A 15,039-nucleotide genomic window follows, 5' to 3' on the forward strand; every position below is an offset into this window, starting at 1 on the left:
AACTACACAGTTGTTCGAGTGGCCATTCGGAAGCATGTGCTGTGTATGAATTTTGGAAGAAAAAAAACGATACTAATACTATCGACAAGGAACTTGAAAATGAAACTCACAAAGAAGCATCATTTTGGAAAATGGTTCTTCAAAGGTAATTCGATATCATACTTACCCTAGTAAAGAGTTCTTTGGCTTTGAGAGGACATCAAGAAGACTTACGTCAGAAAGGATACCACGGAAATTTTCTGTCCTTTCTAGAGCTTGTCGCTCGATATGATCACATTTTGCGGCAAGTTTTGGATATGCCCAAAGGTAATAATAATTATTTCTAAGTTTTTTTATCGTTTTATTTTGTTTATAATTATTAACTGTTTAATATCAGGACTTTTTTGAAATTGTGTTTTTTTATGTTTTTAGGATCTACAAGATATCTGAGTGCAACAATTCAAAATGAAATGATTGAGAGCTTGGGGACCAAACTCGAAACCCATCTACTAGAACAAATTAGAGCGTCACCGTTTCTTGCCATCATAATGGATACGACACAAGACATATCGAAGGTAGATCAGCTAAGCATTGTTGTGAGGTATACAGTAATAACCAGATCGGAAAATGGACAGTCAATTGATATAGAAGTAAAAGAATTGTTTCTAGGCTTTTATGCAGCCATCAAACATGGCGCAGCAGATTTAGTCAACCAAGTGACAACATTATTTATCGACAAAAATATTGATTTAAAAAAATGTGTGGGGCAAGGCTATGATGGAGCCAGTGTGATGAGTGGTGTGTATAATGGTGTACAAAAACATATTAAGGATATCCAGCCTAACGCAGAGTACGTACATTGTGCCACTCATAATTTAAATTTGATGATAAATAATGCTGTAAGCAGTTGTGTGGAAATACAGATTTTTTTCGCAACGTTGCAAGACTTGTATAACTTTTTCGGAAACAGCATCAAATGTTGGGATCTAGTGTCAAAATTCACTGGCGAATCGGACACCACTCTAAAAAACTAAATCCGACTAGATGGTCCAGTAGTGTCAATACGATATCTGCAATAAAACTTCGTTATTTTGATATTATCAAAGCATTATCAGAAATAGTTCTAAAGAGTCCTAATAAAGATGAGCGTAGTGAAGCAGAGAGTATTAAAACAAAAATGCTAAATTTCGAGTTCGTGTTGCTTTGCGAATTCATGCACAGTGTATTGAACGACATCAATTATGCATCCAAAACTGTACAAAAATGCGACATCAATTTGGGCGAGGCGAGTAAAGTTTTAGCAGAGACCAAAGTAAAGTTGCAAATTTATAGAAATGATTTCGAATTATTCAAGTGCAAAGCTAGTGAAACTGCAAGAAAATATGGTATTGATACCCATTTTCAAGAAAAAAGGCAAAGAAAAGTTAAAAAAATATTTTGATGAATTAGCTGCTGATCACCGATTTCCAAACCGAGAAAAAATATTTAAAATTGAGATTTTCAATAATGTACTAGACACAGAAATTAGATACCGTTTTATTGGTATGAGTGCAGTCATTCATACATTCGATTTTCTAACAGCAACATTTTTATTACATGTTGATGAAGCAACTTTATTACAAGAGTGTGACGAATTCCAAAGAAAATATTCAGATATAATAGGCCCTAGTTTTTCACTTTAATTTATTAATATTTACCACCTAGTTTTACCTCCACTAACTCAAGCATGGACTGTTCATCAATTATGTAAGGAAATAATGAGCAAATATGGAGTGCTAGAATGAGACCTAACGGAAGTATTTACAGCAATGTTATTATTCTTTACAATTCCTGTCACTTCTGTTGCTGTTGCTGTTGTTACTTTACGTCGCACTGGAGCTGCACAATGGGCTATTGGCGACGGTCTGGGAAACATCCCGGAGGATGATCCGAAGACATGCTATCACAATTTTGATCCTCTGCGGAAGGGATGGCACCCCCGCTTCGGTAGCCCGACGACCTGCGCGCGAAGTCGAGCACTTTACGGTAGCACAGTTTAACGAGGACCAAAACCGCACACCCTCGGTCCCTACGCAGACTGATCCAAGTGGTCACCCACCCGCACACTGACAGTAGCCAGTGATGCTTGACTTCGGTGATCTGCTGGGAACCGTGTCTTAACGACCAGTCCACTGCGGGACCCTGTCACTTCTGCAGCAGCTGAAAGGTCATTTAGCAAATTAAAAATAATAAAAAATTATTCAAGAAATAATATGGGTCAAACTCGACTCCGACATTTATCGCTAATAGCAATTGAAAACAAAACCGCATCAAGCCAGGATTTAAACGAAGTCATTGATACTTTTGCGAAAACTGAAGCTAGGAAAAAATTGTAAATATTATTGTTATTTAGTCAGTTGGTAGGCCCGACCTTTATATAATAAATCCTTGAATCTTCTCTATTTCATTTTATTAGCCAAACCTACACCAAGTATTAATTGTAATTTATGTTGTTACTGTTTAATATTTTTAATACCTGCCCTGCAGTGCGCAAAAAAGAGCTTAAGTAGCTTAGCATTTTTAAAGTACTATTTGTATATTTCACATTTTTATTTGATAAAACCTAATCAGTTTACATAGTAGTGGGGCCCCATTTTTTAATTTGCCCCAGGGCCCTTGGTTACCTAGCTACGCCACTGACGTTTGGGCATACTTTTAGGAATGACTAGACTCATTTTCGATGTTTTCATATTCTTACAAATAAAATAAAAAGTGGCAAAAGTTATTCATTATAAATCTGCGTTTAATGCCGGTTGGACAGCCTGGTTGATAGGGTGCAGGGTCCTTGTCCAAGAAATCGTGGGTTCGATTCCTGACCGACCGAGGACTCCCCGTGTAGTAAATGGTGACTGATGCAAGTTAAGTCTGTCGAGTCGCAAAGACCACGTTTCCATACCAAATCAATACCTCTGGGGGTACTGATCCAGGAGTTCCCTTGTCGTCTGAATTGGGTTCAAAATTACAAGGCTACGGAGTTGTACATTAGTAGTCGTAAACCCAAATTTGGGTTAAAAAGGCAGAATTGTCGACGACACAAATGTTTGAAAGACAGGTTTCTCATTTGTAACAAGTTTTTGCTTCAAGAAAATAAAATGAAGAGTAACATCTTTTGGGGTCATTTTTTATAGCCATCGTTGAACAGCAGACCCAATTTTGAGTTTGCGACTACTGATGTTCAACTCCGTAGTCTTGTTATTTTGAACCCAATACAGAAGAAAAGAGAACTCCTGGATCAAGTATTGGGAGAAATCCTTCCTGGAGGACTTTTTGATGAAACTAACCCGCTTTACGTTATATGGTGAGGAAAACCACGAAACCCTCACATGGTTAGCCTAACGGCAAGGCTAACCCATGATCCGTTTACCACTGAGGAAATTTTACGTCAGCACTGTGGTCAATGCGAACTGCATGCAGAATTCGTGTGACTATCGCTTACATCCGAACCAGGTTCACCTCATTAGAAGGCGAAAGCTCTATACCCTGAACCACCACTACTCTTGATAATAGTGACAGGTAATTTTGGTCGCCGTTTGCAGAGACAATGGAAATAATCAGGCATGCTAGATATGTAATCAACAAAAGGCGCTTTCCTTTAAATTGCGTCCAGCAGTGATTGTAAAGACACGGTTCACAGTAGATCACCGAAGTCAAGTATCACTGGATGCAAACTGTAAGCGAGTGGGTGACGTTTTTGATCGGCCTGTGTAATAACCGAGAGTGCGTGGTATCGGTCCTCGTTAAACTGTTCTACCGTAAAGTGCGCGGCTTCACGATCTACTAAAGCAGGGAAGCCATACCCTCCGCAGAAGATTAAAATTGCGATGGCATGTCTTAGGATCATCTTCAGGGATGCTTCCCAGACCGTTGCACAATAACCCATTATGCATCTCTAGTGCGTCGTAAATTAAAGTACTAAAGTAGCAAAGAAAATCTGATCGGTGAAAAATATCAACCCCCAAAAAAGCGTTCAATTAGGTTTTGCTTTGCATCTCCGAATTCGAAATATGCGATTTTTTTTTACTATGCAGTGAAAATAGCCCTTTCGGAAGCATTTAAACTGCACCTAGATGAGCGTAAAGACATTTATAAACTACGAGTGTGGTGAACTGCTCTTGCATATTCGTAAAGATAATCTTAGGAATATTAAAGAAGATAATAATCCCGATAATTCTAATAATCTAATGTCCCGCAGTGGACTGATCGATAAGACACGGTTCCCAGCAGTTCACCGAAGTCAAGCATCACTGGCTGCGGTCAGTGTGCGGGTGGGTGACCACTTGGATCAGTCTGCGTAGGGACCGAGGGTGTGCGGTATGGGTCCTCGTTAAACTGTGCTACCGTAAAGTGCTCGACTTCGCGCGCAGGTCGTCGGGCTACCGAAGCGGGGGTGCCATCCCCTCCGCAGAGGATCAAAATTGTGATGGCATGTCTTCGGATCATCCTCCGGGATGTTTCCCAGACCGTCGCCAATAGCCCATTGTGCAGCTCTAGTGCGACGTAAATTAACAACAACAACAACAATAATAATCTAATTCTTGATAAAGAGATCTAGCTAGTCAGAAAATACTTGTAAGCTATATTGACGATATATTTGACAGTGAAATCGGCGTTATTCATCGTTAGCTCGACAATTTAGTTTATAAAATATTTTCAAATTTAAAACCGTTGATGTTATACAATAATTATTTATTTATAGATGTTAATAAATAATTAAATGTAAAAGTAGTTCCTTATTTAAAATCATGTATTATAATAGTTAAGGCCGATTCACTTTCGCGTAATGACGGCGCTTATCTAAACATGGCCAGCTGTGAAGTTACAGTAGTTACACGCGTATTATATTTTTGTCTTTCTGCGTTTCTTTAATGGATAGAATAAAAAAATATTTCGGTGTGTATATAGTGTGTATAAACTGTTGTAAAAATATATGAAGTATTTTTTGAAGTTATACTTCTTATGCGACTTCCAACAAGGTTGCGTTAAACGTTTAACGCTACATTTTTATTAGCCGGGAAATCGCGTTGTAGGATCCAGTTTTCCCCCATTCATTTCCATATTGTTTTGGTTCTCACTAGCATAAAAATAATAAAAGTATTGTTTTTCTATAAATACTTTTTTTTAGTTTGTTTTGATACACATATAACTTAATAGGGTAGTATTTTTTATTTTCAAATTTAGTGGATAACAAATGTAAAAAATGAGTGAAAACAATCCCACGGACAATGCGACGGATTTAAGGTTATGTCAAGGTACGCCTCTTGTGAATATCAATTGATTGTTAGGTTTTCTCTTCTGAAATTACATTATGACGCATTCACATACATTATTAATACAAATACATTTTCCAGGGCGAGACGATGAGGCAACCACAAGCACTTCCACTGGTTCAAGAGGTCCAGGAGGGAAAAATGCACAATATTACCGTGATTACAGAGCACGGCAGCGAGCGGAGCAGGAAAAAGAGTCGTTGAATAGAACCAGTGATCCTTCTACGACTACTGATTCTTTTACAATTAACGTCGCAGATTGCGAGGTTTAACTTCTTCCGAGCGGAGGGACTCCATGCACTATTTTTTTTAATATTTATTAAATACACGAAGGGTTGTCCGATTATGGTATTGATCAACGATTACAGCAAATTTCTAGAAGTAATAAGTGTACAACCATGCTTAGCCAATACCTCCTAAAAAGAGAAAGCTCAGCGTGGGGTACCGTAAACAAGAAATTTGATTCCTTAGTAGTCCAAACGTAATGACATATCTTTCGTATTCGCCACAGTTCCGTAGCTTAGTAGTCCGAACGCAGTGACATCTTTCGTATTTTTCATCCACTGCGCAGTTTACTTCGGACTACTAAATTGATCTGCGCTGAGGCCTTCTTTCTTCTAGGAGGTGTTGGCTTATCACCTCCTGATAACTTATTTTACTTGGTACTGTGAGTGAGGTAGTGTAAGAGCAAGGATAAAACCTCGAATTTACAAAACTAGCTGAGGTTGGTTGTCGATTACATGAATGCTATAGTTACCTTTGATAAAAATGGTACGTGGATAACATTGGGACCATTGAAGCTTTTTTTTAGCAATATACGAGTTTTAGTTCTTCATTTTTATATTATTTTATACTTTTGGTCACCAAAAAGTATTTTATAATACATCTGTTAACATTTTGAAAGTTATTAGATATTTGTAAAAATAATGGGGAACAGGAATTTTAGTCTGGCTAGTACTTTGAAATTTCATGCCTAGCTTCGAAATTTTTTTTGTGGTTAAGGGTACTTTATTTAAGTAGCACGAAAGCTGCACAATGGACTATTGGAGACGGTCTGGGAAACATCCCGGAGGATGATCCGAAGACGTGCCAAATTTGGGTTGACCAATTCCTCAATTTAGACAAAGATCAGAAGAGGAAGGAAATTTTCTCCAGATCCCTGTACCCATGATGTTGCTCAGCGACCGACCACAGGACTTTCGATTCCACAGATTTTACAAGCACGTATATTGCATGTACTCGGTGGGTGTTAGCGGATTCGAGAATCGAACCCTGAACCCTCCGGTTCCAAGTTCGATTCTCTAACCACTCTTCAACCACGGCCCTTTTCTGTGGTTCAAAATAATCGTAGTTAAATTATCGTTAGTTAAAATATCGTAGTTAAATATCGTATTTAGGGAAATTCAAACTTTCACTTTCATTATTGCTTTTAAAAGAAGTTAAAATTTAAATTGGCGTTTATATTGTACAATAAATACTATATTATATTATTCTTTAGTTATAATTCAAAGCAATTTAGTTAAAATTCATTCCATGATTATGCTTTTATTTAACAAGTTTCTCACATTTATTTCAATGAATACTGAACTTCGCGAATTAAACGCAGTCAAGTAATCGATCTTGTCTTTAAATTTGCCAGAAAAAAGGATCAAACTATAAGTTTCCCAATTTTATTCATTTTAATTTTATTTCATTTATCATAAATTGCTTTTTTTTTCCTGCGCATCATTATTTGACACTTAAAATGGCCCCTTAAAACTATCAGATTGTATTGTTCTGCTAAAAAAAAAGCTAACTGATATAAATTCTATAAATAAGGTCATTTTAACTGTATTAAAAATAAATATGTATTAAAAATATATTGTACCTAATAACAAATTTCCTTCTAATTAAGAGAGCTAAGCTGTAAGCTAATTTATTCACTCTTAGCGTTTTAATAAATACCTCAACTTAACTCCCAGCAGCTTATGAAAACGAAAAAAAATTAGTCGGAGCTTGTTCCTTCTATGTTAAATAATTAATTTTCAGAAAAGTGAAGTGTACGACTAAATTTTTATTATTCTGTATAATAATGTTATTACTACGTTTAGAGTATTGTTTACTGTTAGAAGTATATTTAAATTAGTTGATAGTGGAATAAATCTTAAGTACACGACACGTGACAGGTTGTGATTTTTGGAAAAGTTATAAGTACGTAACTAAGTTTTTTATCATGAAGTATAATATATAATTGTTAATTTTCAAGTAATGTTACCACTATGAGTATTACTTTTTGATTCTAAAAAAATGTAGATTCTAACTGATTTTACTAAGCGTCATGTGGATAGACTAGAAGTGTAGCTACAAATTCTTAGCTTATCAGAATCATAGCTTTGTTTGTTAACAAAACATGTTTTAATCTTTTTTGGGGCCTTAAATATAAAGGAATTTAAAATTTACTGATTCTCGTGATTGAAATTATATTGCTTTTTTCCCCTTGAGATTTTGGGAGATTTCCGTATCTTGATCTGTGACAGAATAATCGCCAAGTCTTGGCAATTTCCGGGCAGTGGCCCGAGAGAAACTAAAAAAAAACATCACAGAAAGGGACAAACTCGAAAGATATAACTCGTAGCCACCCCCGGGCAAACATCTACATATTTTTTTTTAAAAATTAGCAAGTTTAAAATCTATTTGGAACTTTGGTGATTGTAGTTGGCGCGACAGATCACGATACGGAAATATCCCCGAGATTTTGCTGTTTTATAAATAAAATATTTTTATATGCATTAATTATTTTTTTTTCATTTGGCAGGTAGATTATTAAATATAGAATACTCCTTTCATGGATTGAAAATAATCCTAGTTCCTTTCCTTTTTTTCTTAAATATTTTTAGTTGTACTTTGGATAATAGCGGTTATTTTAGCATCATTTAAGACTGAAATATTATGCAGTACTTATTTTGTTGTACTCTAGATAATAGCAAATATTTTAATTTCATTTAAGACTGAAATATTATGCAGTACTTATATTATGTTGTACTTTAGGAAATAGTAAATATTTTAACATAATTTAAGCCTGAAATATTATGCAAAGTCTAGCAAATTCTATAATGTTGGCAAAAATTTACAGATTAAGTCGTTTACGCAACTTTGGCCGAAAATGGGTAAAAAAAATTTTTTTAAACAATCCACTGTATGTTGATGACGTTTAACTTTACTGTTTATTTGGTAAATATTTGATCTTTAATTCAAATTGTGCACGAAAGTTTGTCAACTGTTGCTTGCATTTCGTAGATATTTTCGAAACTTGCTCCCTTTTCTCCTCACAAACTGGCAAAAAACTAAGGAATGTATAAGAAACATGTTAAAAGTCGTATAAATATGGAATATAAAATATTTTTTTGATGTGTTTATTAATGAAAAGGATTTTGTAAACAATGTGATCAATGCACGCTTAAGTTTTATTTTCATTATAATTGTCTTTCTGTCACTGAACCTCAAGAAGAACCTAAAAATATCAGAAATAAAAAAGTTTTTTCGAGTTTTAAATTATCGTTATTTGTGAATACTCATAACTTGCGTAAATTTGAAAAACTTTTTTTCAAATTTTAAAATAATACTATTATTAATTAAAACAGGGTTGCCACTCCACAGGGAGAACAGGGAAAACGTGTAAAATACAGGGAATTTAAAAATCACCTTAAATAGCAGGGAAAATGCAAGGAATTTTGATTTTTTCTTTACAAACTGGTAAAATACAGGAAATTTTGTTTTCTATTCTTGTCTTGTAAAAAATTATGACCACTCAAAGCAGAATCTATGGGATATTTAACCATGATATTTCAGCTTTACTAAACTATTTCATTTACTATAACATTATGTTCTGCTGTTTTTCCAGCGATTAAAACTAATAAGCACAGGGAAACACTAGCACAGGGAATTTTTTTTCCAGATTTGAGTGGCAACCCTGTAAAATTACTCTAAAGCTTATCGCTGTATTTTTTGGCATAAGGTGTTAAAAAACATTATTTTTCGTTTACAATTTATTGCTAGTCCCTGAAAGCTTCAAACTTAATTGATATGTATGGAAAACTCGTATGACTTAAACACTTTTTTAGTTCTTATAAAAATTCTTATATATTTCTTGAAAAAAATGTGTAAGTATAGAAGTGTATACACTATTTTGTCGAACCCTTGTAATATTTTTTCTCATTATCAATCAGTACTGGACAAAAGAAAAATGAATATTCTAATAAAATATATCGTCTTGTTTGTCTTTTTAAGTCCTTCGTTTACTTTAAAGACTTCTTATACTAATCCTCGCTCTTTACTGCCTAAGTTCTTAAGAACTTTTAGAAGCACTTGAAATTAAAAAGAAGAAGTCAGTTTGGAATATTTGGATGTAAAAATGCCTGAAGTATATTCATTATTCCATGAAAGGAAGTATGAACTTTTAAAGATAGAAACTGGAGCTTTCAGTAAAAACTTATCTAAGTCCAGAGATTTTTTAAAGTAGTTGTTTTAATCTTACAATTTCTATTTATGCATTGTGCTCCTTGAAGACCTCTCTTAATATATATATATATATATATATATATATATATATATATATATATATATATATATAACGACACTTTAAGAACGACACTTTAGAACCCTTTTGTTACACTCAATTTGCGCTTTTGTTTTCATCTTTTGTTTTCATATTTTGTAATCTGGCAATCTTTCTGCGAAAGCATTTTTAAATCATTCTTGAAAAATAACTGTCCAAGTAAGTTGTTATGATTTTGCTACTCGCTTTATAGTCCCCCCTTTTTAATGTTTTTTATTTTTTTTTTTATTTTATTTTTTCTTTTTATTTTATTTTATTATCTGTTTTTACATGTTATATTTACTTTTTATGATCTATTTTTACGTAGTTATTTTATAAAAAAAATTTTTTTGAGTGTTCCTCACACTATTGTATTAATATATTTTGCTTTGGCTTTATTGATACAATATCAGAAAGCACTCTGTTTTGCGGATATAATCGTGTGGGCTGAAGAAAAGATTATATCTTTTTTTTCCGGCTTTTTTTCCGGTTTTTTAATTAACATTTCACTTCTTTTTTTTTTTTTTTTTTTTTTTTTTTTTTAAAAAAAATAAAATATTGTTTGTTGTTTTTTTTTTTTTTTTTTTTTTTACTTATTATTTCCCACCCCCTTTTTTTCATATGTCTATAATTTTTCTTTGTTTTATTCTTCATTTTGAACTTATATATATATATATATATATATATATATATATATATATATATATATATATATATATATATATATATATATATATATGCATGCCATTGGTATTGCCATTGCATAGACATTGCGATAAAAGGAGTACCAAACATACTTGGGGACTAAGCGCTGGGGGTTCTGCACCCAGCTCACCACCAAACCGGAACATCTCCTCCTGCACCCCAGGGCTCAAGGTCAGGAAAACAGTAGGCCTTGACCCTCAATGAGCTGTCGCGCCATTGAGTCTAGTAGTTATATATATCTCTTTAGAATTTGTCAAAAATTAAGTGAAAGAATGATTTCTGTTGTTAGTCGAAAAAAAGGTATGATTATTACGGGGAAAAACTTTTGTTTGTCTGATTTCGAATGTTAAAATATCATCTGCACAAATTAATTATCATATAAAAAAATTAATAGGTGAAGCCCTCGAATCGTTAAGATTGAATCCTAGTGCGTAGGAATCTGGTCATTAGATCAAAAGTTATTCAGTTCCCCCCCCCTTTTTTTTTTTTTAGACTCATGCTTTTTAGACTCATTGTACACATTGAAAGGCTTTAGAACTCTGAAGAACTTTTTCATTTACTGATAAAACGTATAATTTAGTTTCATAAGTAACGCGCCTCAGATTTTACACTTTCAGTTAATCTCCTTTCAAAACGGTAATTTGCTGATTTTTTTGTAGAGATATTTTTGAATTGCTAAAGACATTATATATTAACAATAGTCTGAATGAAATATAATTAATCGATATTTTATTTACTCCAATGAAATCTCTTCAGGATGCACCTGGGCTGTAGTATGAAAGAGAAGAATCAATATTACAACTTTATTTGAGTATTGATCAATTTTTTTTAATAAATGACTAATAAAAAAAATTATTATTGCAAGATCTCATTACAGAAACTTAAATTTATAAACTCATTTTTTTTAAATCACTAATAGAGTAACCGGAGAAAAACCAAGCAAGTTAAAATCAAGTATATAAAATAATTTACTGGAATTGTTGCAGGAATTTATCTGTCGTACAAAAATTAATAAAACTATTTTCCATCTTATAAAAGGGATCTGATTTCATGGTTTTTAAATTTATATTTTCTCTTACTTGTATGACAGCGCAATTCAAAAAGGGTTATTTCTTTCTACCTAATTTTCAGAATTATTAGTTGGCTTCCTTTTGACCTTTTATTTTAACTTACTTTTTAAGGACGTTAAAAAAAAAACAGAAACAGGGGAACACTGTTTTCTTTATTTTAATGCCCGGAAATTAAGAGGTTTGAAAAAAAGATGATAAATTTGTAACAAGGAGGGTTTCTTAGCTAACCATTTATTTTAAAATCTTTTTTTTTTATTGTTTATTCTGTCAAAGTTAAAGAACTTTCGTTTTTTGGTATAGTGCATTTTACTTGCAGAACAAAAGCACTTGTCATTAATTAAGATTTAAAAAAAAAAACAGAAAATAGTGGTAATTTAAATTTTTAAAAATGAAATTACAATTAACTATTTCACAACCAAAAGTGTTTCAGTAATAATTTTTGTTGCATTCTATTTTCTCCTAATTTCGCTAATTATTATTATTATTTTTAAATTAACTGATAAAATGTGATTGAGTATTTTTGTTTGAATAATTTTTTTAAATGTATATATCATTATAAAACATCGTTTTTGATATTAAAGTTTTCATCAAACAAAAATAAATTTGTCTATCTTAAATTAAACATTGATAACTGCTAAAGCTATCAAGTAATACAAATGTCAAGATTCAAAATTTTAAAAAAACTGATGGCCGAAAGGCGATCACAGGTTACCAACTGGCGAAATGGTTGTTGTTATGGTAATTTTAGGTAATGTAATGGTAAAGTTAGGCCCTGCATCGTTTTTTTTTTCTTGCTGCTACTCTAACCTTAAGTACCAAGTCAAACAGTTTTTTACCCTCTTTATTTGTGATTTTCACCTGAATTAGTATTGAAAACGATCCAGTTTAAACTGTAGGTTAGAATTTCTGATTCGTTATGGGATCTCTCTGGTCCCGTATCTCAAAAATAAACTCACCCACTTAATACATAACAATACTAAAAGTGAAAAAAAGAATTCTAAAATAATTATCTAACAGCAGCTGTCGCCAAGCAATGGCGCATGCGCATTGTTTACTATTACTCTTGAACACAGTTGAAAAGTGTGACTACATCCAAATAAGGAGCGCACGCCATGAAATCCTAAACAACACCCATTTAGCCAACGGGTAAAAATGAAAAATATCAAGACGTGTTTAATACTGAATTGATGTTCAAATCTTAAAGAATTTTTCAGATTTCGAGAAATATTGAACTGAAAACATTTCAATGAAATTTTGTATAAATATCGGTTGATACTATATAAATAAAAAAAATAAAATAATTATTGAACAGTTCAAAATTCATACGTTTAATCGTGTTATTGATTGTTTAAAAAGATTAATTGGTTAAATTAATTGGTTATTAATTGGTTTAAAGAATTTCGCTACTACTTTATTGCAATTGAAAATATCGCCTCGCTTCTTAATTCCCTTGTTGAGCTAACTACCTTCTGATACAATAGGAAATTCCATTAACGCTTTTTTTTCGAAGCTCAGTCGCCAAGGAGAACAGAAAAACCCGGTGATTTACACTTGAAGCAATGTGATGATTTTAAACTATATATCTAATCTTGCCGTGAAGAATTATCTGAGCTTTAGAACAGACAAATAACTTAAATATTTTAAAAGTTAAACTTTTTTCAAAAACCGCTAATTTGGCGACATTTTTTCACCTAGATGAAAATTATCAAAGTCTCTGCCGTATTCTCAGTTTTTGCAAATTTTTTTGAGCCCAGATAATGCAGCAGCAGCAATGAAGTCAGTTTTTAAATATTGAAAAATTAGATCACAATCGCTTTTCCTTTTCACAAAACTGTGGCTTTTCTCTATGACGTTTCGCGCCATTTTTAAAACAATCGCAGACAGCGCTGGCGCTTTAGATAGTTTATTTTATTTTATTGAAATTACATACATTTGCTGACTTGTGTGCTCAATATAGGCTTATAAGTCATTGTCAAGTAGAAAATACAGATAGAACAATTCAGAGAAAGACATCACAAAGAATACATCAGGGTTACGGCGGGATTCGAACCCGCTACCTCCACGCTTAGCTTTAGATAGGCTAAACTTGACCTAACAGTTTTGAGTAACAGTTGCTAACTCACACAGCAGTTATAAAAATAGCATATTATTCGTTAAAAAGTATAATTTCCGACTATCATATTACGACGGGGCCTTCGGAAGACAGCCTTATTGAGAGTTTAGCCACCTTCTCTCTCCCATTATGTGTAACAATTTCGTACATTATTTCTAAATATTTGTTTTTAAATTGTTCAAATTCCATATGGTAGAAAATATAAATTGCTACGTTTGTCTTAGTGGTCAATGATTCAAGAGTTAGTTTCTGTTGTCAAATCGGTAGACTCCAACATTCAATTGACCTTAAACACGTTAGTCTGCCTTTTTTTTAGAGATTCTTGTAACTAAACACATTTGAGTACTTTTCAACTTCTGTTTTATAATCGTCGTTGAACACCCGAACAATGTTTTTTGGGTTTACAACTACTAATGTTCAACTCCGTAGCCTTGTAATTTTGAACCCTATCCAAAAGACAAAGGAACTGCTGGATTTTGATCCAGGAGTTACTTTGTCTTCTGGATTGGGACAAATTTGCCTTGGTGGAGAACTTTTTGATGAAACTAACCCGCATTTGCGTAACATGGAGAGAAAGCTACGAAACCCTCCCACGGTTTGCCCGATAACAAGGGTACTCTAACCCAGGATCCGTCTACCACTGAGGATATTTTACGTCAGCACTGTGGTCGGTGCAAATCGGATGTGTAATTCGAATCGACCAGTCATCGCAGAGATTCGAACCCGTTCCGTCAAACACCTACGTAAAAGTAACGTCTACACCTATGTCACTCGTTTTTCTTCGCAGATATCGCAATACGCAATGACGGCACCATCAGCGCTCAATGAGAACCTAGGCTTTGTGTGAACTAACTTTAAGTTGATAGGTACTTTATTTACGTCACACAAGAGCTGCACAATGGGCTATTGGCGAAACAACCCTGAGTATAATTCGAAGACTAGTCATCACAATTCTTATCCTTTTGATCTTTACAGAAGGGATTTCATTTATGATGCCAATTTCTTATTTTAGACATAAATCTGAAGGAAAAGGATAGATTATTATTATATATTAATATGTTAGATAATACCCACGCACTCTTGGACATGAGTCCAGTGCCCTACCAACCAGGCTATCCCGGCCCTAAGGGGAAGGAATTGTTCTCCAGATCCCTAATCCCATGGTACAGCGACCGATCACAGGACTTTCGATTCAACAGATTTTACGAGCACGTATATTGCATTTACTCGATGGGTTTTAGCGGAGTCGAGGATTGAACACCGGCCCTTCTGGACCGGAGTCCGATTCTTTTA

At 33.6% G+C, this 15,039-nt stretch overlaps 1 long non-coding RNA gene across 2 annotated transcripts in view; it reads left to right on the plus strand.

Annotated features, from left to right (window-relative positions):
• LOC139426913 (uncharacterized) overlaps nucleotides 1–15,039 on the plus strand; it is a 256,631-nt gene that overhangs the window by 221,471 nt on the left and 20,121 nt on the right. The window contains exon 4 of one of the 2 annotated variants that reach the window (XR_015429032.1): nucleotides 11,320–11,370. The exons of the other annotated variant lie outside the window; for it this stretch is intronic. This is a non-coding gene — a long non-coding RNA (uncharacterized LOC139426913). Of the gene's footprint in view, nucleotides 1–11,319; nucleotides 11,371–15,039 lie in introns of those variants that run through there. 2 annotated transcript variants of the gene reach the window in all.

The sequence above is a fragment of the Parasteatoda tepidariorum genome, chromosome 9 (assembly GCF_982258835.1).
Source record: "Parasteatoda tepidariorum strain Cologne lab strain chromosome 9, Ptep-v5.0, whole genome shotgun sequence".
Taxonomy (NCBI): domain Eukaryota; kingdom Metazoa; phylum Arthropoda; class Arachnida; order Araneae; family Theridiidae; genus Parasteatoda; species Parasteatoda tepidariorum.